At 39.7% G+C, this 26953-nt stretch overlaps 1 protein-coding gene across 1 annotated transcript in view; it reads left to right on the top strand.

Annotated features, from left to right (window-relative positions):
• The window catches only part of LOC148164506 (uncharacterized), a 276999-nt gene that overhangs the window by 61928 nt on the left and 188118 nt on the right, over window positions 1-26953 (top strand). The window lies entirely within an intron of this gene.

The raw sequence follows: 26953 nt of genomic DNA, 5'->3' as shown, positions 1-26953 counted from the left end.
TGTAAAGTCAGAAACTTGTCTAAGATGATGTTTGATAGGATCCCATGACAACAAACCAGAAACTATGAGTCCTTGAACAGGTGATAACCAAAGCACTCTAAGCAGAGGAGGCAAGCCTATATCCAGAATTCACATTAATTCCAGTAAGAAAAATTGTTCCCTCCTTCAGGGTATAAAGGGACTGGTGTGGTCACCTTGTCATTTAGTGGCTGGTTGGTATCTTCAACAGACGGTAACATATTAAAGGCAAACGTTGAGCTGTGTTGCCTTCAGGTCAAACATTTAACATGTAATTCGATTAGCCTTGGTGAGATGTAGTCCAGGCTAATGTGTTCATATGTAGCCTCTATCCCTGCTACCAAGTCTACTCTGAAGAAATGGATGGCTGAGGAGAAAAAGTGACTCAAATCTACTGGATGGGTCATTCTAGCCACGTGATTGCTCAGTGTCTCTATGGAGTGTATACTGTTTGGTGAATATTAACATAAAGATCCACATACCTTATATGCCCACTCTCCATGTTAATCCACAGACCTCCTTATTGCTGATTATCTAGTGATGGTCCTTCTAAGCTGTGGCCAACTAGATAAACCATTGCCACTGCTCAAGATTCTATTTATATGGTTACTTCAGACCACTTTTTATACAAAACTGATAGCCTGTTGTTTGAAACTCTATCCACAGGCAAGATTTCTCCACATCAATGTCTTTTGGGGCCAACCCTACATGTAGCAGCAATAAATTTTTAATTGGTTTTTATAAATAGAAAAACCCAAACACTGGAGTTAGAACAGCTATAAAATTTCATCTCCTGAATTGAGGTTCTCAGATATATTGAAAATTTCTTGCACAGGAATGCAAAATTCTATTGGCCTCGTATCTTACTCTAGCCTCTGACAGTGTTACCATTTCAGCAGCTTTGCATAGGTGTCATTGGGTGGTTTCTCACCTGGGATGGTGCTTCTCATCTTCTATGCTTTCACAGTGTGGGGCTCTAATGAAAATTTACTCTATACTCTTTCATGTACAACCCTAAAGTATACAATAATGGAAAGAAAGAAAGCTAATGAGGAAATGCTTTCCTATTTTTTTTTCCCCCTGTGGGTTCCATTCTGAGATGCTTTTTGTAAAGTATCTCAGAGAGTTCTGATGAGATCAGTTAGCAATTACTCACAGGGGTGACTAACACAATGATTTTTTCTTTCATTGACTGTTCTTTCATTGACCTTCCCTCCTTTTTTTCTGTTTTATTCCCCTGATCCTCTATCCTAATCCCTGTTGCCTTTCCTGGGATCATTTTTCTAAAAACAGCTCTTTTTCACCCAGGCTTTGTTTCAGGCTCTGAATTTAGGAGAATCCAGACTAAGACAGCTGGTAATAGAGATCTGAGCAAGCAACCCTCATGATGGCATTCAGACCAGATCATTTGCTTGTCAGAGAGTTCATAAGGGCTCTATTTGTGGTGATAAGTGGGATGGTAATAATCTCTACCATGTAAGTGAATTAAGATGAAATGCAGGATGGAAGATGAGGATTGGATTATGCTGTGAGGTTTATTTTTAATGTATAGTAATAACCTATTTTCTTTCTAGGAAGCTGTTTAAAAATTGATGTATAACATGCGTATAGAAAAGTGTATAGATCTTAAGTACAGCTCCATGAATTTTCATGCATTAAGATGAAATGCAGGATGGAAGATGAGGATTGGATTATGCTGTGGGGTTTATTTTTAATGTATAGTAATATCCTATTTTCTTTCTAGGAAGCTGTTTAAAAATTGATGTATAACATGCGTATAGAAAAGTGTATAGATCCTAAGTACAGCTCCATGAAAGTATAGATCCTAAGTACACCCATATAACTAGTACCCAGGTCAAGAAACAGAACATTAACACCACCCCAAAAATCCCTCTTGTGCCCTCCCCCTTTACAGTATTCACTGAACTGACTTTTTTCTTAAACAGCTGTTGGGGTGCCTGGCTGGCTCAGATGGTAGAACATGAAACTCCAGATCTCGGGGGTTGTGAGTTTGAGCCCCACATTGGGTGTAAAGATTACTTAAAAATAAAATCTTAAAAAAAAAACAACCCAGCCTTATTGAGTTATATACCTGTGAAACTATCATAAAAACATGTCTATAGCAACCAAGAGTTTCCTAATGTCTCATTATAATCTCTCCCTGTCACTCACCCCTCAGTGATTGTCTTTTCCCCATTATCACTCAGGCAATCACTAATCTACTTTTTATCACTATAGATTAGTCTGCATTTTTTAGAATTTTAATTTTATATAAATGGAATTATATGGTATGTACTTTTTAAAATTTTTATTTGTTTTTTTGTAGTTTCTTCTTTTTTTAAAATTTTATTTTGTTATGTTATGTTAGTCACCATTCATTACATCATTAGTTTTTGATGTAGTGTTCCATGATTCATTGTTTGCATATAACACCCAGTGCTCCATTCAATATGTGCCCTCCTTAATACCCATCATCGGGCTAACCTATTCCCCCACCCCCCTCCCATCTAAAATCCTCAGTTTGTTTCTCAGAGTCCATAGTTTCTCATGGTTTGTCTCCCCCTCCGATTTCCCCCCCTTCATTTTTCCCTTCCTACTATCTTCTTTTTCTTTTTTTTGACATATAATGTATTATTTGTTTCAGAGGTACAGGTCCGTGATTCATCAAGGCTGTGAGATTTTAAACAGTATGGGTCCATGGAAATTATAAGAATTTTGGAATTGCTGACTCTTGTTAGTTGCTTAGAAACCCAGGAAAAGAAAAAATAGGGGTGCTTGGGTGGCTCAGTTGGTTAAGCGTCTGCCTTCTACTCAGGTCGTGATCTTGGGGTCCTGGGATCGAGTCCCGCATTGGGCTCCCTGCGTGCGCTCTCTCTCTCTCTGTCATAAATAAATAAATAAATAAATACAATTTTTTAAAAAGTAAAGAAAAAATAATAAGATGCTGTTGGTGCCACATCCATGGCCCCTTATCACTCATCATTTCTCTATTCCCAGTGGAACCTTACTGTATAACCTGAGACCCTCCATCTGAGGGTCTGCTCTTGACCTTCACATGGACCTTCACTTTGGGATCCCTAATATGCCATGTAAGAAGTACAACTAATACACCTACGCTGAGATGAAAACTAATGTAGACATTTTAGTTGACATTCCCAGAGGGACCCAGGCATGTAAGTGAGGCCATTCTGAACCCTCTAGACCATCTGTCAACTGAATACCAGAGTATCTTCAGTTGGAACTACTTGGAGCTGAAGTGTCACTCAGCCAACCCTGGCCCAGATTTCTGACATAGATAATTGTGAAATCATTGGCTATAATAAAATGTTTGTTGTTTTAAACCACTAAGTTTTAGGGTAACTTTTTAAGCAGAAATATATAACCAGAATAATTTACCCTGATTACAATGAGGAACTGGAGTTACATAATGGGTACACAGAGGTGTACATTTGGAACATAGAGCATAGCTTGGTTTTTTTTTCTGATTGATTTTGTACTGGCAATAGTAGCACCCACTACCCAACAGAGGTGATCACAGTAACTGAGGGTTCATACTTCCCAGGGAGACATTTAGCTCATCCCACAAGCAACTTAGAACATCCACAGTGCTGGCTGAGGGTTAAAGTCTAGAATGAGTGGTACAAGAGGGAGGTGAAGAATCAATTATGATCTCAAAACCTGCAGTTTTAAGCAGGAGATAGCTTTTCCCACTAAACTTGCTTTATGAAATCCTTGCAGTTTCCAGCTGAGAACACCTTGAAGAGGATTGTATGACTGATCCTAATGGAGAGGGCAGGTGGATCAGATGGTGTTGTGAGTTGTACAGGTAGTCTTTGTACCACTTCAAATTTTTAATGGCTTGGCCTCATAATCCAGGTCCTGTTATTGCAACCAGTTCCACACGGGCTGGGACAGGCTTCATGTTGGTAGTACCAGTTGGTAGGGCCAGTACCCTATGCCATTTCTTTCCTGCCCTAAGGCTTTTTTGGTGCTGCAGTCTGGATCTACCTTAGAATGTGCTTAGCCCTCATTCTTGCACAAGCTGGAAGATAACATACTGACCTCCTTCATCAATAAGGGATGGGTGCTAACGGGTAAAATGCTTTCCTTTTTCAACTTCTTGGGATAACAGTCCTGAAATGCATTTTGTAGCATTCCCCAAAGATCCCAGTGGAGTCAAAGAGCTCTATACCAGAAGTTCCCAGCTTGATAACCCATTCTTTTATTGACTTCCCTCCCTTCCCTATTTCATTCTATCTCTCATTCTATTCCCAATTAAAGCACCAGTGAGAAAACTTATTTTCAGGCTCTGCTTTTAGAGAAACCAAAGCTAAGAAAACATGAATTTATTATCTTAGATATCTGAGTATACCAACTTTAGATAAACTTTGCCAAACTGGGCTAAGGGTGTTTTCTTACTTCTTCTCTTCATTCTACTTCCAATTTCTTTCATTTCTAGTAACAACTTTGCTATCCATATTGGACATCTATGTGTTTATTTATATAATGACATGTATATAGGAAATGACAGCTCTACCTTTAAAATAGATCCAGAATCTTATTTTCAGTGCTTTTCCACTTATCTCCCTGCTATAGGCCATCATCATCTCTAGTGGATTATTGTAGGAAACTCCAGTAGGTCTCTCTGCCTCCACCCTTTCTTGCTCCCTTTCAGCATCTAGTGTTATCCTTTTTTTAAAAAGATGTTATTTATTTATAAAGATTTATTTATGTTTGTTTGTTTGTTTGTTTATTTATTTATTTATTTATTTATTTATTTATTTATTTATTAGAGGGGGAGAGAGAGAGTAGGGAGAGCTGCAGGCAGAGGGAGAGGGAGAAGCAGACTCCCCACGGAGCCTGATGTGGGGCTTGATCCCAGGACCCTGAGATCATGACCTGAGCTGAAGGCAGAGGCTTAACTGAGTGAGCCACCCAGGCACCCCTAGTGTTATCCTTTTTCCAGTGTAAGTCAGGTACTGTAATTCCATTGCCCCAAATTTTTCAAAGTGATTTTGCTAAATCTTTAAAAGACCTGTAAAAACCAAAGTCCTTATATTGGCTCAATAAATCTGGCTCCCGTTCTCTTCGTCAACTCATCTGCACACTGCTGCGCAGTGCACACTGCTGCTTTCTTGCCATTCCTTGAACATGCCAAAGATGCTCTAGTTCAATACATTGCACATCGCTGCTCCTTTTACATGCAGAACTCTTACTTTAAATATCTACATGGCTACTCTCTAATTCAATTTACAAAATCTGCCTCCCTCTCTGACTTAAATTCTGTCTCTGCCCTCTTTTTTTTCCAGAGCATTTATCACCATCTGATATATTTTACTGATTCATATGTTTGTTTTTTCTTATCTTCATTTATTAGAATGATCCATGTGATGGGTCTTTGTACCTGGTTTGTTCACTGCCGTACCCTAGCACTTCAAATGCTACATAACATAAAATCAATAAATACTGATTAAATGAATGAATAAATAGATAAATGAACAAATAATCTGTGGTATCTATAATATCTGTGAGATGTGATACCAATTTGGGATGGATAGCTAATTGAATTATAACCTCTCATAGATCATTTCCCCACTGTCCACAGTTCACGGGTCCAATGGTGGGCACCTAAACTGAGCTAATTCAGTAGTGCTTCTTTGATTAAGGACCACTGATCTGGATTTTCAATGACATGATGAGAGAATAGATCAAGCAAACATACAAATATATATTTAGACATGTCTAGTAAATCAGTAATTCAAAAGAGTTTGAGTACACTAAACAATCAGGGTAAATATATAAAATTGAAAAAAGAATATGGGTACAGAACAGCAATTTAGGAAATTCTAATTCACATCCTCAGTGAGAATGGATGTACCTTTGTTCTAATTAAATGAGAAGGCTGTCAGGGTGCCTGGGTGTCTCTGTTGGTTAAGCATCTGCCTTCAGCTCAGGTCATGATCCTAGGGTCCCTGGATCGAGCCCCACATCAGGCTCTCTGCTCATTGGGGAGCCTACTTCTCCCTCTCCCTCTGCTGTCCCCCCCCCCGCTTATGCTTTCTCTCTCTCTCTCACTCTCTCTGTCAAATAAATAAATAAAATCTTTAAAAAAAATGAGAAGGCTGTCATGAAAAAGGACTATCCTAGGACACAAAAATAGTCTCAAAATAAGATACATATGTTGACATATAAAATAAAAAGACATACTGAAGAGGAAAAATGGATACTGCTTAAAACTGATTACTAATAAGAAAATCAAACCATCAAAAACTAATGATGTACTATATGTTGGCTAATTGAATTTAAATAAATAAAAAAAAATGAAAAAAAAAAGAAAATCAAACCAAGAAATCTTTGAAAGAAGAGCCAAAGAACAAACAGACAACATGAAAGAAAACAGACACAGAGAGGGGTCCCAGTGGTGCATTATCTACATTGGGAGTCCCAGATAGAGGAACAGGAGCAAAAGCAATCTAAACAATAATCAAAGAATAATATAAGAAAATTTTCTTCATCTGAAGAGACAAAACTTCAGATCAATCCTGGAATTTCTGAATTCCAAGGATAAAGAAAATGAAAGTCTTTGGACACCTGGGTGGCTCAGTTGGTTAAGCGTCTGCCTTCAGCTCAGCTCATGATCCCAGGGTCCTGGGATCGAGCCCTGCATTAGGCTCCCTGCTCAGGGGGGAGCCTGCTTCTCCCCCTCCCTCTGCTGCTCCCTCTGCTTGTGCTCTCTCTTTCTCAAATAAAGAAAGAAAATCTTAAAAGAAAAAGCAATCTCTAGAACTGAGAAGCTGTAATATTTATAGATTAAAAAGTAAACAGAGAATATGAAATTGGAAACTGAAAAAAATTACTTGTGAGATAAGGAAAAACAAGGAGTATATGACAGAGGAGCAGCCAGAAAAATAAAATACAGGAAGGGAGGGAAGGGTGATAAGCTTTGTCAAGTGTTGCTGAAACGTAAAATGAGGACAGAGAATTGACCACTTGCTGTGGCAGCATGGAGGAGGTCTTGAGAAGGATTGACTGTGTGGGTGCTTGAAACTGAGATTATGAGGGAAGTTTAGTTATCAGTGGAAAAATGTCTAAGCTAAGGTGAGATGGTTGACAAGACTTTGGATATGAGAGAGTCAAGGGACCGAGAGGTTAGGGTGTTAGATGGCTGTTTACTGGATGCTAAAGACCCCAAGACTAACAAGAGTAGTAGTAACGTGGGGAAGAATCAGGTGCTAAAATCTTCAGTGAATGAAAGGATTGTGAGACCTAGGACTCCTGGAATAAGAGGAAGTAATGAGTAATAGAAGTCTGATGACATGTGCTTCAAAGATACTTTGTGTTTTGTTGTTGTTCTGCCATTTTGTGTTTTTTATGGGAGGGCTGGGGGGCTAAAAAAAAAAGGGATAAATGATCTGGAAGTCATAATAAGGAGCAGAAAGGGCATCTAATGTACCTTCAAGCTCTGTCAAATTAAGAAAGTGGAGGAAAAAGCAGCTGCTAGAAGGAGCTGCCCACGTAACACTTATGCAAATCCACTGCCCCTCATCAGCTTTCAGTTCTGTGACCTCCTCCATCATCCTCTCAATAGGTATATTAATACCCAATTCATAAGGACTTGTGAGGCTTGAGGTAATGTATATAAAAGGCTTATCACCTCTCAGGCTTATCATGATCATTTAAAAATGGTAAATTTTATTTGACTCTAAAAAATCAAAAAACATTTCTTGATCTTGTTAATTAAATATGTGCACCCTCTGGGAAAGTTTTCAGGACACAAAATTTGTAACAATGTATTATCATTTATGTTGTTCCTATTAATATTTAGTTTCTCTTTTATTACTTTATACACATGCAAAAATGTCTATTTCAGGATTTGAATATATACAAGTCCTTAAAATAGAGTTTTGCTTCTGTATAAAAAAAAAGATGGCTTTATAGACACCATATTCTAAAGAAATTATTCATCTGTTTTTGTCCCAGGGCTCATACTATGTGAACAATATAGGGGGAAGGGACAGTAAACACTTTTAAAACGTCGGAATTATTCTTCATTAGAATTTTGTCCTCATACAATTTTGGTGAATTGGTATGAATTCTGTCAGGAAAACAGAGCCACTACCAAGCATTACAGAGAGAACGTTTTTTATGTAGGAATTGCATGAATATAAGACTAACAAAAATGATGTAGGGAAGCTGGGATGTGAAGGTCTAGAAGGGGTAACTTGAAGGATTAAAGTCACTATCCACGTCAGCCTGAAGAGCAGGTGAGGATGGACAAAGTGAAGCTTTGGACAAGTCCAAAAGCCTCCGCCTGTCTGGCTGCCCAAGTGGGACCAGAGAAGTCTGCTGAACTGCTCTCTCCAACCAACACTGTAAATGAGGCCATAACTACCCAAGGATAATGGCATTGGCTCTACCTCTGCTTGCCAAATCTCCTATGGCTTTCCCTCATTAACAGCCTCTCACCCAGATACATAGAGGGAATGGAATTCTGCAAACTAGCTACCAGCCTTAGACAGGTGTGGTGTTGCCAAGACGATAACAAACCATGCAGCACAGCTGGTTTTGGGGTCCTCTGAATTGAATTCAATGACAGAATTCTCCCTTTACTATGTAGAAAGAAAAATGATACATTTATTATAGTAAATTGTAACCCTGAACCTAGTTAAAAAACATTTAAGGATGTACTGTTACTTTGATATAGGAAGTATTTTATTTTCTTCCTGAATTACCCTGCATCTCTTTGTCCCCCAGTGTCAAGCAAAAGTAGATCTTATGGGATGAAGCCCACACTACCTCTGGATTCTCCTGGGGTGAGGCTGCACTATGGAGCCTGTATGGAAGCCCGCAAGGGGTAATGGGGCTGTGAGCTGTAGCTGTAAGAACAGGGAACTCTGGCAATCAGAGACTATTTTGGTAAGTGAACAGAGTTGGGTATAGCAGCTCCTATAGATCCCATTCCTAAATGCAGGCTCTCTAAAAAGCACATGCCATCCAATTTTTCTAGTCCTGGAAACACGGGGAGTCCTGGGTGGAAGAAGGAGGTGTCTTGAGAGAGTCTGCAAAGGCCTCTTCAGGACAGTGGTTTAGTTGTCCTTTGAACACTTTTTCTGCAGTCTGCTAAAGTTTAAATACTTTAAAAATCATGTTCTTTTTTTGCTAGAATGGAAAAGCAGCTGATTTCCTAGAATTAAGCCTATTACATAGGCTTTCAGTTTCCATCTGAAATATATTCCAGGAAGTGCCATTTCACATAGCCTTGAATTGACCTTGAATTGACCAAGAAAACCAAGATTGTTTTCTTGGCCAGGAAACCTTGATGTTAGATTATTTTAAAACCTAATATCTGGAAGTGCATGCAGTTTGGAGGGGCTAAAGAGAGGGCCCTTACCTTCTTGTTGTTCTACCAGAGCAAGTATCTGACATTCAGCTCTAAGTCTTCTTAAAAACAGGCTTGTTCAATGTAGGAAGCTGCAGGCAAGCCTACTGCCAGGGCTGATGTCATGATTTATAATCATTCATTTTTTTTTAACCTTTTTTTTTAAAGCTTTTACTTTAATTCCAGGATAGTTAACATACAGTGTCATATTAGTGACAATTCCATATGTCGCCCGGTGTGCATCTTATATTCTCTGCTTTGCCACATGTTCCTATGTTCAGGACCAACCCTGCCAGGCTGTTCCCAATTCGAGAGTTCTACACAAACTCACCTTCGGCACAGAACTCATCTTGTTCATTTATTTCCTTATTGCACTCTTATTAAAAATTACTTTAATGCTCACTTTGTCAGGGAGCATTTCTGACAGGTTATTTAAATTGGGTCTCCCCTCTACATTGACCCTGACCCCCATACTCGTTCTTTACAGTGCTTGTCAGAAATTGAAGTTTTTACATTTGTTGTTATGACTATTTGTTAGTGTCTAACTTCAGTCAAAAAAAAAAAAAGAAAAAAGAAAGAAACACAAGCACAGGGACTCTATTTAGCTAATCACAGGATCCTCAGTGCCTTCCGGGTGCCTTCCACAGTGCCCAGCACATGATCAGGGGTCAGTACATACCCAGTGATGACTAAATGCAGTCACATTTAAAAACATCTGCTTTGGCGGCAGGGAGGCAGGGAGGTCCACATTTGAGTTCCACTCACAGCTTTCTGGCTGTTTGACCTAGTAAAACAAAAGATGGAAAGCCCGTCCCACATTGCTCAAACATGATTTTGTGAATGTGAGCTCCTGTTGCTAAGCTATTTGTTGCTGGTTGTTTGTTTGTTTTTTTTTAAGATTTTATTTATTCGACAGAGAGAGACACCGCGGGAGAGGGAACACAAGCAGGGGGAGTGGGAGAGGGAGAAGCAGGCTTCCCGTGGAGCAGGGAGCCCGATGCGGGGCTTGATCCCAGGACCCTGGGATCATGACTTGAGCGGAAGGCAGACGCTTAACGACTGAGCCACCCAGGTGCCCACTATTTGTTGCTGTTATCATTGCCATTTTTGTCACTGTCCTCCCCCTCTTATCTTGTTGGGATGGGCCATGATGGTTCTGTGACCCAAAGAAACCCCTGTCTCTGTGAGATAAATATATTGTACAAAAGGTAGTATGTTTAGAAGTTTTGATTAGATTTGTTTTGTTTTGGATTTCACTCTGAGTTACTTAATATTATTCTGCTTGAAAAATAAAAGGGAGAATTAGAAAAGACTTCTGAATCTAGCAACATTTGAACTAGACAACATGAAAATTCTTTCATCAAAAAGCATTGAAAAAAATTACCCAAATGTAGCAAACAGCCACAAAAAAACAGAGATCTGGGAAAATAAAGCATGAGCTCACAGGTTGGATCATGTTACCTCATCTTCTACGCAGTCAGATAATTTAAATATATTTGAGGTAAACAAGATTTCTTCTTAGACATTGTTAAGTGACCTCTCCTTCCTCACATTTCTTTAGATCTCATAGCTGCTTAGAACCTGAAATATCATTTATGAGTGGGATATGTTTGAATAGAACCATTTTAATTATTCTAGCTCGGTGGTTCCCAATGCGAGGGTGATTTTGCCTTCTGGGGGTTATTTGGCAATGTCTGCACACATTTTTGGTTGTTACAGCTGGGTTGGTTAGCATAACAGGTGCTATTGGCATCAAATTGGTAGTGCCATGGATGCTGCTAAACATCCTACAATGCATAGGACAGCCCCCTGCTCAAAGAATTATCCGTTCCATATGCCAAGAGTGCTGAGGCTGAGAAATCTTTTATAGCGCAATGAAAGACTGTGAACTCCTGCTGTATGAAACAAAGATGACCATCACAAACATAATGTTGAGTGTAGGAAGTCAGTCAGAAAAGACTGCATAAAATTATATTAAGTACAGAAACAGAAAACTATTCTATGGTGAGAAAAGTCAGAATTGTGGTTAACTTTGGGTTGGCCACAATGAGGGAAACTTATGGGATATTAGTAACGTTCTCCTTTTTGATCCAGTGGGAGTTATAGGGATATGTATATATTGGAAGAATACATCTGAAATAAGTCTCATTATCTTATATGTGTGTGTATGTATATTTTGTCTTTTTATTGATATCATTGTTTACTGACTCAGAAATATGACTTTAGACAAGTCTGCTGTTTTTATGACTATAGACTCTGAAATCTATAGACTTTGAAATCACACACTTAATGTTTTGCAAGATACAAACATATCTAATCTTCTCAACTGTACTTTCTGATTATTTCCCTGCTTTGTCTCATTATTTCTAAATCTGATGATGCTTAGCTTTTACTGTTGCTGTTTAGGTCTATGGACATATTACACTGCAAGATGAATAATAGATGCTATTCCAGCAGGGATTTTTTTTTTTATTGTCATGCTGATGATCACATTGTGCACTTTTTCTTAGAGGAGAGAGTATAGTTATTCTTCATTCTTTACATGACCTTTAGAAGTTAGTCGTATGAACTGCAACAAACAGAATCAAGGACTTTGTCTTCATTTGGCAAAGACTAATGGTTTCTGGTTTCTGACTTGAATGGCGAATAGATACAAGGAAGGAAAGATTTCAGTGTCTTTATTTTTTTCAAACAGTACTGTGGTTAAGTCATCTACCACCATCTAATGCAAACAGGGGGTACTGGCATTCCTAACACATCCCTGGTCCTTTAACCACAGATGTACTAATATAGCTTAAATTTTTCTATGAAAGTTAATTTGGTTTCTAAAAGAAAACTGTTCCTCTGCATTTAGAACACTTCTGACACTAAATGTGTGGGTTTTTCCATACCAACAAGCACTCTCCAACTCTCCAACCCACAGGGTAAAGCCTCAGTCCTGATGTGGTTTGAAGCAGTGGGGTTTGGAGCCAACAGCCAAGAAAGAATTCTTGAGACGTTTTTGGTGCAAAAAGGTGGTTTTATTAAAGCACAGGGACAAGACCCATGGGCAGAAAGGGCTGCACTGGGGTCGTGACAGGTGATGGATTATATACTTTCAAGTTGGGGGTTGGTTAGGGACAGCACAAGCCTCCAAGGTATTTTGGAACCTTTCAGTTCCAAGTTTCAGGACCTTAAGGGGGCTAGTTCTTGATGGGAAAAGGTCATTTATTACTGTTTAATAAAGACTCAGTCATGAGACCCTTTAGGTATGTATCAGTGGGTCATATGCTTGGAGGATGATTGCAAACATATATCTTGGGGGTAGAGATAAAGGAAGTTTCCAAAGGAATCATTATATGTTAAAGCAGACTTACAGGATCCTGGGGAATCAGGATACTATTAAGCTAAGATTGCCTTTTACCCTTTGCAAAGTATTAACATCGAGGCAGCTGAGTTCCTAGAGGAATGTCATTGCCTGTTTCAAGGACTTGTCAATGGGCTGGAAGTAGTAAGGAAATTAATTTTTCTTTTGCCTTTGTTTCCCACATCAAGTCCCATTTCATACATCAGTAATGAGTCCAGGCCTGTGGTACTTAGGACCAGCTTGACTATGATTTGAGGGTTCCTATCACCCCCTCCATGGGTTTGATAATTTGCTGGAACGGTTCGCAGAACTCAGGGAAACATTTATGTTTACTGGTTTATCATAAAGGATACAAATAAAAAGCTCCAGAAGAAGAGCCATGGAGGACAAGGTATATAGGAGCATGGATCTTCCACACCCTCTCAGGTCACACCACTATTCCAGGATCTCCCATGTGTTCACCAACCAAGAACCTCCCCAAACACCATTGCTTGGGGTGTTTAATGAGGGCTTCATTATATAGGTATGATTGGTAATTAAGTAGTCTACAACCCCTCACTTCTTGCTATACCTTGCTATACCTTCTAACTCTCTAATCACGTGGTTAGTTCCCCTGATAACCAGCCTTCTTCCTAGAGTCACTCATTAGCATAAACTCCCAGTATAGTTGAAAGAGGCTTATTCTGAATAACAAAAAGCACTCCTCTCATTCCAATCACTCAGGAAATTCCAAGCATTTTAGAAGCTCTGTGCCAGGAACCTAGGACAATGACCTAATGTGTATTTCTTATTATATCATGTCACAGTTCCCAAGCTGAATACAATGGTTTGTTTTCATTTTTGTTTTCTAAAACCTTGAATCTGCAAATATCTGTGCTGTAAAGTATTACTGGTTAACAGAAATTTGTATTATTACAAGTGAGTCCCTTCTTCTCCATAAAGATACCTAGTTAAGGAGGAGAAGGCATAAGGTCACTTCACACTTACTGCTCCATATCTGTTTAAAACATTCCAAACTAGTCCTTCATGTCTATTTCAGAGATTAAACAATTGTGGTACATCTCCTTTAAATGATGAAGGCATGACAAGCGATAATAAGTAACAAAAAGGCACTGAAATTAAATACCTTATAAACCAACAACTGCAGGATTTTGTTTCTCTTCTTCACCACAAACTGACATAAAAACCGAAGTAATGAAACAATTCTAATCTGGAATTTCACTGGCACCTTGATTAAAATTTATTAATCAGCTGTGTCTCACAGTGTCTCTGGAATTTATATGTAGTCCCAATCATTCAATAATTTATCATTACTGTTTTAATTAAAGTCATCTGCTTCTTGTTACATTAAATTATCCCTAAGAATAACAGCACAGTTGAAAAACCTAGAATATGAATATACTTGATTTTTTTAATGGACAAGCTGATTAAAATCCCTAATTGAGTTTCAGAGTATCTGCAGTTAATTGGAGCTCCTTGAAGCCCTCATCAAAACACTACCTAAAGTCATACACAAGAAAATCTTACACATCCTTGCAGCATGCCCTTGTTGTCATTAGAGAGCAAATATGGAAAGCTGCCAAAATCGGAAAGAATGTATCTGTGTGGGAATTAAGAAAACAACTACAATTTCAAAACATCAAAAGTACACATAGTTTTATCAGATAAAAAGGGATATTTGTATAGGGAAAATCCCCTGATGGTGAGTAATTCAAGTACTGGTTCATGATATGGTTCATAAATAAGCATAAAAAGATGTCAACAACAACTTTATTGATTTCTCTTCTTTTATATTAGATATTAGAAATTTGTCCCTTTTCTTTGTTCCTTTATCAAACTTGATCGAATTTTGTTAGTTTTCTTACTTTTTTTCAGTAACAAAGCTTTGGCATGGTTTATCCTCTCTCTGGTACATTTTTTGTTTTGTTTGTTTCTGATCTTGTGGCAATTATTTAACTTCTTCCAGAAGATTTGATTTATTTTGTTTTAATTTTTAATTAAATTTAATTAATTTTCTAAGTAGATGGCCTGCTCAACTATATTTTAACTTTTCTTTTTCCTAACATACAGATTTGTGGGCTCTAAATTTCTGTAAAAGGACTGCTTTAGCAGCATTCTAGGTTTTATATGTGACATTTTCATCACTGTTCAAACAAAATAGTTTCTACTTTCAAACATTTCTACCTCTTTCATCTATGAACTATTTAGAAAAAAATTTTTTTTTGACAGAGAGATAGTGACAGCTAGAGAAAGAACACAAGCAGGAGGGAGTGGGAGAGGGAGAAGCAGGCTTCCCGCCAAGCAGGGAGCCCAATGTAGGGCTCGATCCCAGGACCCCGGGATCATGACCTTAGCCGAAGGCAGCTGCTTAACCAACTGAGCCACCCAGGTGCCTCTAGAAATGTATTTTTCAATTTTCAAATGTGAGGTTCTTCTAGTTGCTCTTCTAAAATTAATAATTACCAGTTTATATGCACTGTTTTGCATGGTGTTAGTCTTTTCAAATTTCTTGAAACCTGCTATCTGAATGAGTACAGGTAAATTTTTTTCCAAATTTTTTGTATTATGTTATGTTAATCACCGTACATTACATCATTAGTTTTTGATGTAGTGTTCCATGATTCATTTTTTGCATATAACACCCAGTGCTCCATGCAGAACGTGCCCTCTTTAATTCTCATCAGCAGGCTAACCATTCCTCCCACCCCCCTCCCCTCTAGAACCCTCAGTTTGTTTTTCAGAGTCCATAGTCTCTCATGGTTCGTCTCCCCCTCCGATTTTGCCCCCCTCATTCTTCCCCTCCTGCTATCTTCTTCTTCTTCTTCTTTTTTAACGTATAATGTATTATTTGCTTCAGAGGTACAGATCTGTGATTCAACAATCTTGCACACTTCACAGCGCTCACCATAGCACATCATAGCACATACCCTCCCCAACGTCTATCACCCAGCCACCCCATCACGCCCACCCATCACCACTCCAGCAACCCTCAGTTTGTTTCCTGAGATTAAGAATTCCTCATATCACTGAGGTCATATGATACATGTCTTTCTCTGATTGACTTATTTTGTTCAGCATAATAACCTCCAGTTCCATCTATGTCGTTGCAAATGGCAAGATTTCATTCTTTCTGATGACTGCATAATATTCCGTTTTGTGTGTGTGTGTGTGTGTGTGTGTGTGTGTGTGTGTGTGTGTGTATACACACACCACATCTTCTTTATCCATTCATCTGTCGGTGGACATCTTGGCTCTTTCCACAGTTTGGCTATTGTGGACATTGCTGCTATAAACATCGGGGTGCATGTACCTCTTCAGATCCCTACATTTGTATCTTTGGGGTAAATACCCAATAGTGCAATTGCTGGGTCATATGGTAGCGCTATTTTCAACTTTTTGAGGAACCTCCATACTGTTTTCCAGAGTGGCTGCACCAGCTTGCATTCCCACCAACAGTGTAGGAGGGTTCCCCTTTCTCCGCATCCCCGCCAACATCTCATCGTTTCCTGACTTGTTAATTTTAGCCATTCTGACTGCTGTGAAGTGATATCTCATTGAGGTTTTGATTTGGATTTCCCTGATGCCAAGTGATGTTGAGCACATTTTCATGTGTCTGTTGGCCATTTGGATGTCTTCTTTGGAAAAATGTCTGTTCATGTCTTCTGCCCATTTCTTGATTGGATCATTTGTTCTTTGGGTATTGAGTTTAAGAAGTTATTTATAGATTTTGGATACTAGCCCTTTATCTGATATGTCATTTGCAAATATCTTCTCCCATTCTGTTGGATGTCTTTTGGTTTTGTGGACTGTTTCTTTTGCTGTGCAAAAGCTTTTTATCTTGATGAGGTCCCAGTAGTTCATTTTTGCCCTTACTTCCCTTTCCTTTGGCGATGTGTCTAGGAAGAAGTTGCTGCGGCTGAGGTCGAAGAGGTTGCTGCCTGTGTTCTCCTTTAGGATGTTGATGGACTGCTGTCTCACATTGAGGTCTTTCAACCATTTGGAGTCTATTTTTGTGTGTGGTGTAAGGAAATGGTCCAGTTTCATTCTTCTGCATGTGGCTGTCCAGTTTTCCCAACACCATTTGTTGAAGAGGCTGTCTTTTTTCCACTGGACATTCTTTCCTGCTTTGTCGAAGATTAGTTGACCATAGAGTTGAGGGTCCATTTCTGGGCTCTCTATTCTGTTCCATTGATCTATGTGTCTGTTTTTGTGCCAGTACCATACTGTCTTGATGATGACGGCTTTGTAATAGAGCTGGGAGTCCGGAATTGTGATGCCGCCAGCTTTGCTTTTCTTTTTCAACATTCCTCTGGCTATTCAAGGTCTTTTCTGGTTCCATACAAATTTTAGGACTATTTGTTCCATTTCTTTGAAAAAAATTGACAGTATTTTGATGGGGATTGCATTGAATGTGTAGATTACTCTAGGTAGCATTGACATCTTCACAATGTTTGTTCTTCCATTCCATGAGCATGGAACATTTTTCCATTTCTTTGTGTCTTCCTCAATTTCTTTCATGAGTATTTTATAGTTTTCTGAGTACAGATCCTTTGCCTCTTTGGTTAGATTTATTCCTAGGTATCTTATGGTTTTGGGTGCAATTGTAAATGGGATCGACTCCTTAATTTCTCTTTCTTCAGACTTGTTGGTGTATGGGAATGCCACTGATTTCAGTGCATTGATTTTGTATCTTGCCACTTTACTGAATTCCTGTATGAGTTCTAGCAGTTTTGGGGTGGAGTCTTTTGGGTTTTCCACATAAAGTATCATATCATCTGCAAAGAGTGAGAGTTTGACTTCCTCTTTGCCAATTTGGATGCCTTTGATTTCTTTTTGTTGTCTGATTGCTGTGGCTAGGACTTCTGATACTATGTTGAATAGCAGTGGTGATAGTGGACATCCCTGCCATGTTCCTGACCTTAGGGGGCAAGCTCTCAGTTTTTCCCCATTGAGAATGATATTCGCTGTGGGTTTTTCATAGATGGCTTTTATGATATTGAGGTATGTATCCTCTATCCCTATACTCTGAAGAGTTTTGATCAAGAAAGGATGCTGTACTTTGTCAAATGCTTTTTCTGCATCTATTCAGAGGATCATGTGATTCTTGTTCTTTCTTTTATTAATGTATTAATATTTCTTCTCTTTCTTAATATTTCTTTCTTTTATTAATGTATCACATTGATTGATTTGCAGATGTTGAACCAACCTTGCAGCCCAGGGATAAATCCCACTTGGTCATGGTGAATAATCCGTTTAATGTACTGTTGGATCCTATTGGCTAGTATTTTGGTGAGAATTTTTGCATCTGTGTTCATCAAGGATATTGGTCTGTCGTTCTCCTTTTTGATGGGGTCTTTGTCTGGTTTGGGATCAAGGTAGCCTCATAAAACGAGTTTGGAAGTTTTCCTTCCATTTCTATTTTTGGAACAGTTTCAGAAGAGTAGGTATTAATTCTTCTTTAAATGTTTGATAGAATTTCCCCGGGAAGCCATCTGGCCCTGGGCTTTTGTTTTTTGGGAGATTTTTGATGACTCCTTCAATTTCCTTAGTGGTTATAGGTCTGTACAGGTTTTCTCTTTCTTCCTGGTTCAGTTTTGGTTGTTGATACATCTCTAGGAATGCATCCATTTCTTCCAGGTTATCTAATTTGCTGGCGTATAGTTGCTCATAATATGTTCTTATAATTGTTTGTATTTCTTTGGTGTTGGTTGTGATCTCTCCTCTTTCATTCATTATTTTGTTGATTTGGGTCATTTCTCTTTTGTTTTTGATAACTCTGGCCAGGGATTTATCAATCTTGTTAATTCTTTCAAAGAACCAGCTCCTAGTTTCATTGATCTGTTCTACTGTTCTTTTGGTTTCTGTTTCATTGATTTCTGCTCTGACCTTTGTTATTTCTCTTCTCCTGCAGGGTTTAGGCTTTATTTGCTGTTCTTTCTCCAGCTCCTTTAGGTGTAGGGTTAGGTTGTGTATTTGAGACCTTTCTTGTTTCTTGAGAAAGGCTTGTATTGCTATATACTTTCCTCTTAGGACTGCCTTTGCTTTATCCCAAACATCTGAACAGTTGTGTTTTCATTTTCATTGGTTTCCATGAATTTTTTAATTCTTCTTTAATTTCCTGGTTAACCCACTCATTCTTTAGTAGGATTCCCTTTAGCCTCCATGTATTTGGGTTCTTTCTGACTTTCCTTTTGTGATTGAGTTCTAGTTTCAAAGCATTGTGGTCCAAAAATATGCAGGGAATGATCCCAGTCTTTTGGTACCAGTTGAGACCTAATTTGTGACCTAGGATGTGATCTGTTCTGGAGAATGTGGAGAATGTGCCATGGGCACTAGAGAAGAATGTGTGTTCTGTTGCTTTGGGATGGAATGTTCTGAATATGTCTGTGAATTCCATTTGGTCCAGTGTGTCATTTAAAGTCTTTATTTCCTTGTTGATCTTTTGCTTAGATGATCTGTCCATTTCAGTCAGGGGGGTGTTAAAGTGCCCCAATATTATTGTATTGTTGTTGATGTGTTTCTTTGCTTTTGTTATTAATTGGCTTATATAATTGGCTGCTCCCATGTTAGGGGCATAGATATTTAGAATTGTTAAATCTTCTTGTTGGATAGACCCTTTAAAGTAGGATATATCTCCTTCCTCATCTCTTATTATAGTCTTTGGTTTAAAATCTAATTTGTCTGATATAAGGATTGCCACCCCAGCTTTCTTTTGGTGTCCATTAGCATGGTAAATGGTTTTCCACCCCGTCACTTTCAATCTGGGGGTGTCTTTGTGTCTAAAATGAGTCTGTTGCAGACAGCATATCAATGGGTCTTGTTTTTTTATCCAATCTGATAGCCTGTGTCTTTTGATTGGGGCATTTAGCCCATTTACATTCAGGGTAACTATTGAAATATATGAATTTAGTGCCACTGTATTGCCTGTAAGATGACTGTTGCTATATATTATCTGTGTTCCTTTCTGGTCTATGTTGCTTTTAGGCTCTCTCTTTGCTTAGAGGACCCCTTTCAATATTTCTTGGAGGGCTGGTTTCGTGTTTGCAAATTCCTTTAGTATTTGTTTGTCCTGGAAGCTTTTTATCTCTCCTTCTATTTTCAGTGACAGCCTAGCTGGATATAGTATTCTTGGCTGCATATTTTTCTCATTTAGTGCTCTGAATATATCATGCCCATCCTTTCTGGCCTGCCAGGTCTCTATGGATAGGTCTGTTGCCAATCTAATGTTTCTAGCATTGTAGGTTACATATCTCTTCTCCTGAGCTGCTTTCAGGACTTTCTCTTCATCTCTTGAGACTCGTAAGTTTTACTATTAGATGTCGGGGTGTTGACCTATTTTTATTGATTTTTGAGAGGGGTTCTTTGTGCCTCCTGGATTTTGATGCCTGTTTCCTTCCCCACATTAGGGATGTTCTCTGCTATAATTTGCTCCAATATACCTTCTGCCCCTCTCTCTCTTTCTTCTTTTTCTGGGATCCCAATATCCTAATGTTGTTTTGTCTTATGGTATCTCTTATCTCTCGAATTCTGCCCTCGTGGTCCAGTAGTTGTTTATCTCTCTTTTTCTCAGCTTCTTTATTTTCCATCATTTGGTCTTCTATATCGCTAATTCTCTCTTCTGCCTCATTTATCCTAATAGAGCCCCCATTTTTGATTGCACCTCATTAATAGCCTTTTTGATTTCGACTTGGTGAGATTTTAGTTCTTTTATTTCTCCAGAAAGGGTTTCTCTAATAACCTCCATGCTTTTTCAAGCCCAGCTAGTATCTTTAAAATCATCATTCTGAACTCTAGTTCCGACATCGTACTAATGTCCGTATTGAGTAGGTCCCTGGCAGTCGGTATTGCCTCTTATTTATTTTGTTGAGGTGATTTTTTCCGTCTTGTCATTTTGTCCAGAGGAGAACAGATGAATGAGAGAACAAAATGCTAACAGGGTAACAACGTCCCCTGAAAAGATACTCTAAACAAATCAGAAAAGACCTGAAACCAGGGGAAAAGAAAGGGAAAGAAAGAAAAAAGAAAAAGAAAAAGAAAAAGATAAAAACAAACAAAAACTGAACCAAAAAAAACCAGAATATGATCAAATATGATCAGACTGGTGCATAGATCAGTGCCACACACTATATTTTGGGTGTATTTTGGTCTCTTAGAAGAAAGTACCTCCCAAAATTTTAAAGAAAGAAAAACTTATATATGTACAAAAATAAGCGTTAATACGATGAAGGGATGGAATATGAGTGTCAAGATGAAAAGTATAAAAGATTTTATAATAGGAATTGATAAGTTGTTTGAAAAAAGAAAGAAGAGGATTTAAAAAAAAAAGAAGGGAGAGAATGTGTTCAGGCAGGAGAGTAGAACAAAGCCATACACTAGAAATTTAGGGTATATTTTGATCTGTTAGAAGAAATTGTATCTCAAAATTTTAAATAGAGAACAACTTATATATATATGCCAAAAATAAGGGTAACTACTATGAAGGGATAGAATATGACTCTAAAAATGAAAAATAAAAATGTGTTTTAAAAAAGGGATAATTAAGATGTTGGTTGAAATCGGGAAAAAGAAAAATTAAAAAAAAAACAGTTAAAAATATTTAACTTTGAAAGACTAAAGAATCATGGTAAAAAAGCCATGAATTCTACGTGCAGTATTCCCCTAGCGCTGGAGTTCTGCCATTCTCATTGATCGGTAAACTTGATTTTGGCTGGCTGTTCGTGCTGATCTTCTGGGGGATAGGCCTGTTGCTGTGGTTCCCAAATGTCCTTGCTGGAGGCAGAATTGCCCCCACCCCCTTGCTGGTCTGGGCTAAGTAATCTGCTTGGGTTTGCTCTCGGGAGCTTTTGTTCCCTACAAGCTTTCAGTTCAGCTTTGGAGGACGAGAGTGAAAATGGCAGCCTCCCAATATCCGTCCCAGAGGAGCCGAGAACTCAGGGCCCCGCTCCTCAGTGCGCCCCCAGAGAAAAGCAGTCAGTCACTTCCGTGTCCCCGGTCTCCAGCTGTACTCCATGCTCACCCGGCCTGTGACCGAGTGTTTCTATCTCTGGCACCTGACCCCGTGTGGAGTCTCCAAATCCAGCAGATCCCTGCGGTGCGCTCCCGCGCCGCTCCTCCCGGGGGAGGAAGTGGAGTCTTCCCAGATCTGTCTTGTTGTGTCCTTGCTGGAAGAGCAGTGGCCCGACTGTGCCACAGATTACGATTTATGGCAACCCCGAGTGAGAGCCTGTGCCTTGGCTCCGTCTCTGCAGCCGGCTTCCCCGCTCTGATACCTGGGAGCTCTGCCGCACTCAGGCAGCCCCGTTTTTTCTGTGACCCTGAGGGTCCTGTGACCACACTGTCCCGCAAGGGTTCCACCCCCCACTTAGCCACTGGAGCGACGTCCCTCAGCGGAGCTGACTTGTAAAAGTTCCGATTTTGTGCTCAGCTGCTCTATCACTTGCCAGTAGCGGCTGTCAGAGGCTCCGTCCCCCGTTGTCTATTCTCCCGAATATCGCCTCGGATTCACTTCTCCGCACGTCCTACCTTCCAGAAAGTGGTCACCCTGTTGTTCAGAGAGTTGTTGGTTTTCTTTTCTTCGGTCTCCTGTTGAGTTCATAGGTGTTCAGAACAGTTTGATCCCTATCCAGCTGAATTCCTGGGACAAGATGAAATCCAGGTCTCCTACTCCTCTGCCATCTTGCTCTGCCATGAGTACAGGTAAATTTTATGGGAAAGTTCCAAGTGTACTTTGAGGTAATGCTTATTCTACTTCTTTGGGTTTAGGTCTGTTTATTAATACAATAAGCCACATTTGTTAATCAGTTTTTCTAACTTTTTTGATGTATTTGGTCTGCATTTTTTCTGAGTTACTGAAAGATGTGATAAAAATCTCTCGTGATGATTATGAATATGTCTGTTCTCCATAAAGTTCTATATAAGTTCTGTTTTCTTACACATTTGAGGCTATGTTATTAGAAGCTGTTTTCAATTTGTACATTATTCTGATAAACTTAGCTGCTATTATGAAGTGACGCTTTTCAGTTTGGTCTTTTATTTTTCCTTTGGTGTAAAGCCTACTTATTCAATATAAAGTTGGTTATCGATGCTTTTCTTTGTCTGGTGTAACATACTGATGTGGCTTGGAGTAGGATCTTTGAGCCAATGGCCAAGAAAGAGTTCTTGAGATGTCTTTGGTGCAAAAAGGTGGTTTTATTATAGCACGAGGACAGGACCTGTGGGCAGAGAGCTGCAATGGGGTTGTGAGGAATAACTAATTATATAAGATTTTCTATACTATGGAGGAGGGCAGGAGAGAGTGAGGTTAGGGCTCCAAGAAATTGGGTCTATAGATTTCTGGAGATTACTTTTTTTTCTTGTAAATCATTAAGGCCGTTTCAAACTGACTCCTGTCCTGCATGACTATGATCTCTATCAGTTAACCATTTATTTTTCCCTTTCCTTTGCTTTGTTCTAGGGCAGCTAGGAGTGACTGGGGAATGTCCCATATATCCAACCTGGGGGGTCGGTGGGCTGTTAGCTTGTACTTTGCCCTCAACTTGCCTTTTGCTCCTTCATCAATAGTACATCATTTACATTCTTTTACTTCTTATGTTTCTATATTTTCATATTTCCTATTATTCTTTTCTATCTAGCATGTGGTTTGTTATTAAACAAGATGATCTTTACCTCTTAAGTGAAGCATATCATTCATTTACATTCATGGTATTCACTGATATATTTGATTTAAATCATCATCTTACTTGGGCTTTCTCTTTGGCCTGTCTGCTCTGTTTTTCTCCATCAGACCCTGAAAGGGCCAAGGAATCCCACTTATGTGGGGACCTGTCAATTCTCCCTGCTCCCTTCAGACATCTCAACTTAATCCCTGCTCTGGGTATTTGCATGGTTCTTTGACTCTGGGAAGAGTTTATGGCCTCCCAGAGCTGAGGTAATTCTATTGTAAGTAAATTCAGTGAGGAATTCTACAGTTTATTCTTTCAGGTAAAAAGGTAGTAGCCAAGAGGCAGGCTACAGGCAGACTGGCAGAGGGAGAGTATGCTTTACATAAGAAGTGGCCAAAGAACCAGAATTTTCATAGCTCTAAAAATCATGCAAGAGTGGTTGTATGAGTCCCACATCTTCAGATGTGTGAGGGAAAAAGACTGAAGAAAACTTTGTATTTTTTCATATATTTAACAATTACTTGTGAAGTTCCTCCTATATGCTGGGCATGTATCCTAAGTGCTGGAAGCCTAGCAAAGGAAAGGGATGAGCTTGAACCACAACAACTGGAATGAACTTTAGCAACTCTTCAAGGGATCAAGTTTTATAGAATGGCGTTACTATCTTTTCTGTGATTAATTATACAACTTATGATCTCTTCCATTGTTCACTATAAATCTTTTTCTTAGGCAGAATAATCTCCTGTTTCCCTCAAAGAGCTTTGAATAAGTGTGGGTAGCAGGTTTCTTCATACTTGCAGTGTTTTCTGATAAAAACAGCTCGAGTTCCATAGGGGCCCAGGCCTGTCAATGACTGGCCCTGAGGGGGAGGAAGGTGCAGGTCACGGTAAGTTCATGGGGAAGGGGAGATTGGCCCCGACCCTTGGCCCCTTCTACTCAGCTGATGACACAGCTGAGATATTACCATGAACACCAAGTAGGGGCACAGACCTCTGGGTGTTACCCGTAGGGGAGACGTGGCTGCATGAGCTTTTATCTCCATGGCTTTTGTTTGGGAACATTTGAGCTTTTATCTCCATGGCTTGGGTTCATGGTTGCATCCTGACCTCACAGTCTTCCCAAAGGGCAGGACTGAGACCTCTTGGCCCTCTCAGTGGGGAGTAGATGAAGGCTCTCACAGTGATTCCCTGGAGGTTAGTTCAGTAAGAAATTGAACCTCATCCACCTGAAGGAACAGGATGGATGTGAGACATTTCCATGATTAAGAGATTTTTCTTTTAAAATGTTTTTCTGAGGAACTCATATTTTGTAAAATTTTATTTACTGTTTTTCCTCCCTTGCCCCCTCCCTCCCTCCCTCCCTCCCTCCCTTCCTTCCTTCCTTCCTTCCTTCCTTCCTTCCTTCCTTCCTCCCTCCCTCCCTCCCTCCCTCCCTTCCTTCCTTCCTCCCTCCCTTCCTCCCTCCCTTCCTTGCCTCCTTCCTCCCTCCCTCCCTTCCTCCCTCCCTTCCTTGCCTCCTTCCTTCCTTCCTTCCTCCCTCCCTCCCTCCCTCCCTCCCTTCCTTCCTTCCTTCCTTCCTTCCATCCTCCCTCCCTCCCTCCCTCCCTCCCTTCCTTCCTTCCTTCCATCCTCTCTCCCTCCCTCCCTCCCTCCCTCCCTTCCTTCCTTCCTTCCTTCCTCCCTTCCTTCCTTCCTTCCTCCCTCCTTTCCTTGTCTCCTTCCTCCCTCCCTCCCTCCCTCCCTCCCTTCCACCCTCCCTCCCTCCCTCCCTCCCTCCCACCCTCCCTCCCTCCCTCCCTCCCTCCCTTCCTTGCCTCCTTCCTTCCTCCCCTCCCTCCCTTCCTTCCTCCCTCCCTTCCTTCCTTCCTCCCTCCCTCCCTCCCTCCCTCCCTCCCTCCCTTCCTTTTCATCATAATAAGTATACTCTTTAATCCCCATCACCTATTTCACTCACCTCCTCACCTACCTCCCCTCTGGTAACCATCAGTTTGTTCTTTATGGTTAAGAGTTTGATTCTTGGTTTGTCTCTCTCTCTTTTTTTTTTTCTTTACTTGTTTTGTTTCTTAAATTCCGCATATGAGTGATATCATATGTTATTTGTCTTTCTCTGACTTATTTTGCTTAGCATTATACTCTCTAGCTCCATCTCTGTCATTGCAAATGGCAAGATTTTATTCTTTTTTATGGATGAATAATATTCCATTACACACACACACACACACACACACACATACATACATACATACATACACACACATACCACATCTTCTTGATCTATTCATCTACCAATGGACACTTGGGCAGCTTCCATAGTTTGGCTGTTGTAAATAATACTGCAATAAACATAGGGGTGCATGTATCCCTTTGAATTAGGGTTTTTATATTTTGGGGATAAATACCAAGTAGTGTGATTACTGGATCATATGGTGGTTCTATTTTTAATTTTTGAGGAACCTTCATACTGTTTTCCACAGTGGCTACACCAATTTGCATTCCCACCAACAGTGCAAGAGGGTTCGTTTTTCTCCACATCCTCACCAACATCTGTTGTTTCCTGTGTTCTTACTTGTGGCTATTTTGACAGGTGTGAGGTGATATCTTCTTGTGGTTTTGATTTTCATTTCCCTGATGATGAGTGATGTTGAGCATCTTTTCATATGTTCTTTTAAAATTTAAACCTCACAATTGACCTGGGAGTCAAAAGTGAGTGATATTATTTGTGAGTGGTTGTCACAGTGTTAGGAGTTAGTTGGACAGTAAGGTAGTCAGGGCCAGAGTCCTGAACAAGAAAATATGGAGTCAGGACAGCTAAAATAAAACAGCACTGACATCCTGTTTTGCACTGACATTCTGCTTTGCAGCCCTTGCAGAAATGACTTCTGCATTACATCCTAAAGTAAGGCAATTAACCACAGAAGCATTTGTCAGTGTCATGGGCAAGGAGAAGTTAAGACCTAAGCCCCCAGATGTCAGCAAAAAAGGATCATCAGCATGTGGACATTAACCTAATAGGTAGACAGGTACTTGACCAAAGCCCTGATTGGCACAACTCAGCACGCCTTGATTGTTTAAGGAAGTTCCACAAAAGAGCTCATAAAAAACCCTAAACTTAGAAACTCCAGGGGCAACCCTCTTGGGTATGCCCTCCCTCTCTGGGAGTTTTGTACTATCGTTCAGTAAACTTTGCTGCCCACCATTCTTTGAAGTGGGGTGACCAAGAACTGTGGGCACTAAAGGCAGAGAATTCCTGCAACAGTTAAGTCTTCTTTAACATATGAAAATCCTTTTGGAAACTTCCTTTGTCTCTACCCCTCCCAATTTAAAAGTATATAATCGGTCACTCCTCACATTCCCAGTACAGCTCTTTCTGCCCATGGGTCCTGTCCCCATGCTTTAATAAAACCACCCTTTTTTTTTTTTGCACCAAAAACGTCTTAAGAATTCTTTCTTGGCTGTTTGCTCCTGACCGCCACATCAAATCACATCAGTTTTAAAGATCCTAATATGAAGTGGGTAGAGTGAATTGGGACTGCAGTTCCTGGAAAATAGG

The sequence above is a fragment of the Eumetopias jubatus genome, unplaced genomic scaffold, assembly GCF_037043125.1.
Source record: "Eumetopias jubatus isolate StellerSeaLion01/CBP00866 unplaced genomic scaffold, mEumJub1_p1.0 scaffold_4, whole genome shotgun sequence".
Lineage (NCBI taxonomy): Eukaryota > Metazoa > Chordata > Mammalia > Carnivora > Otariidae > Eumetopias > Eumetopias jubatus.
This window is presented reverse-complemented; position numbering and strand designations above follow the sequence as displayed.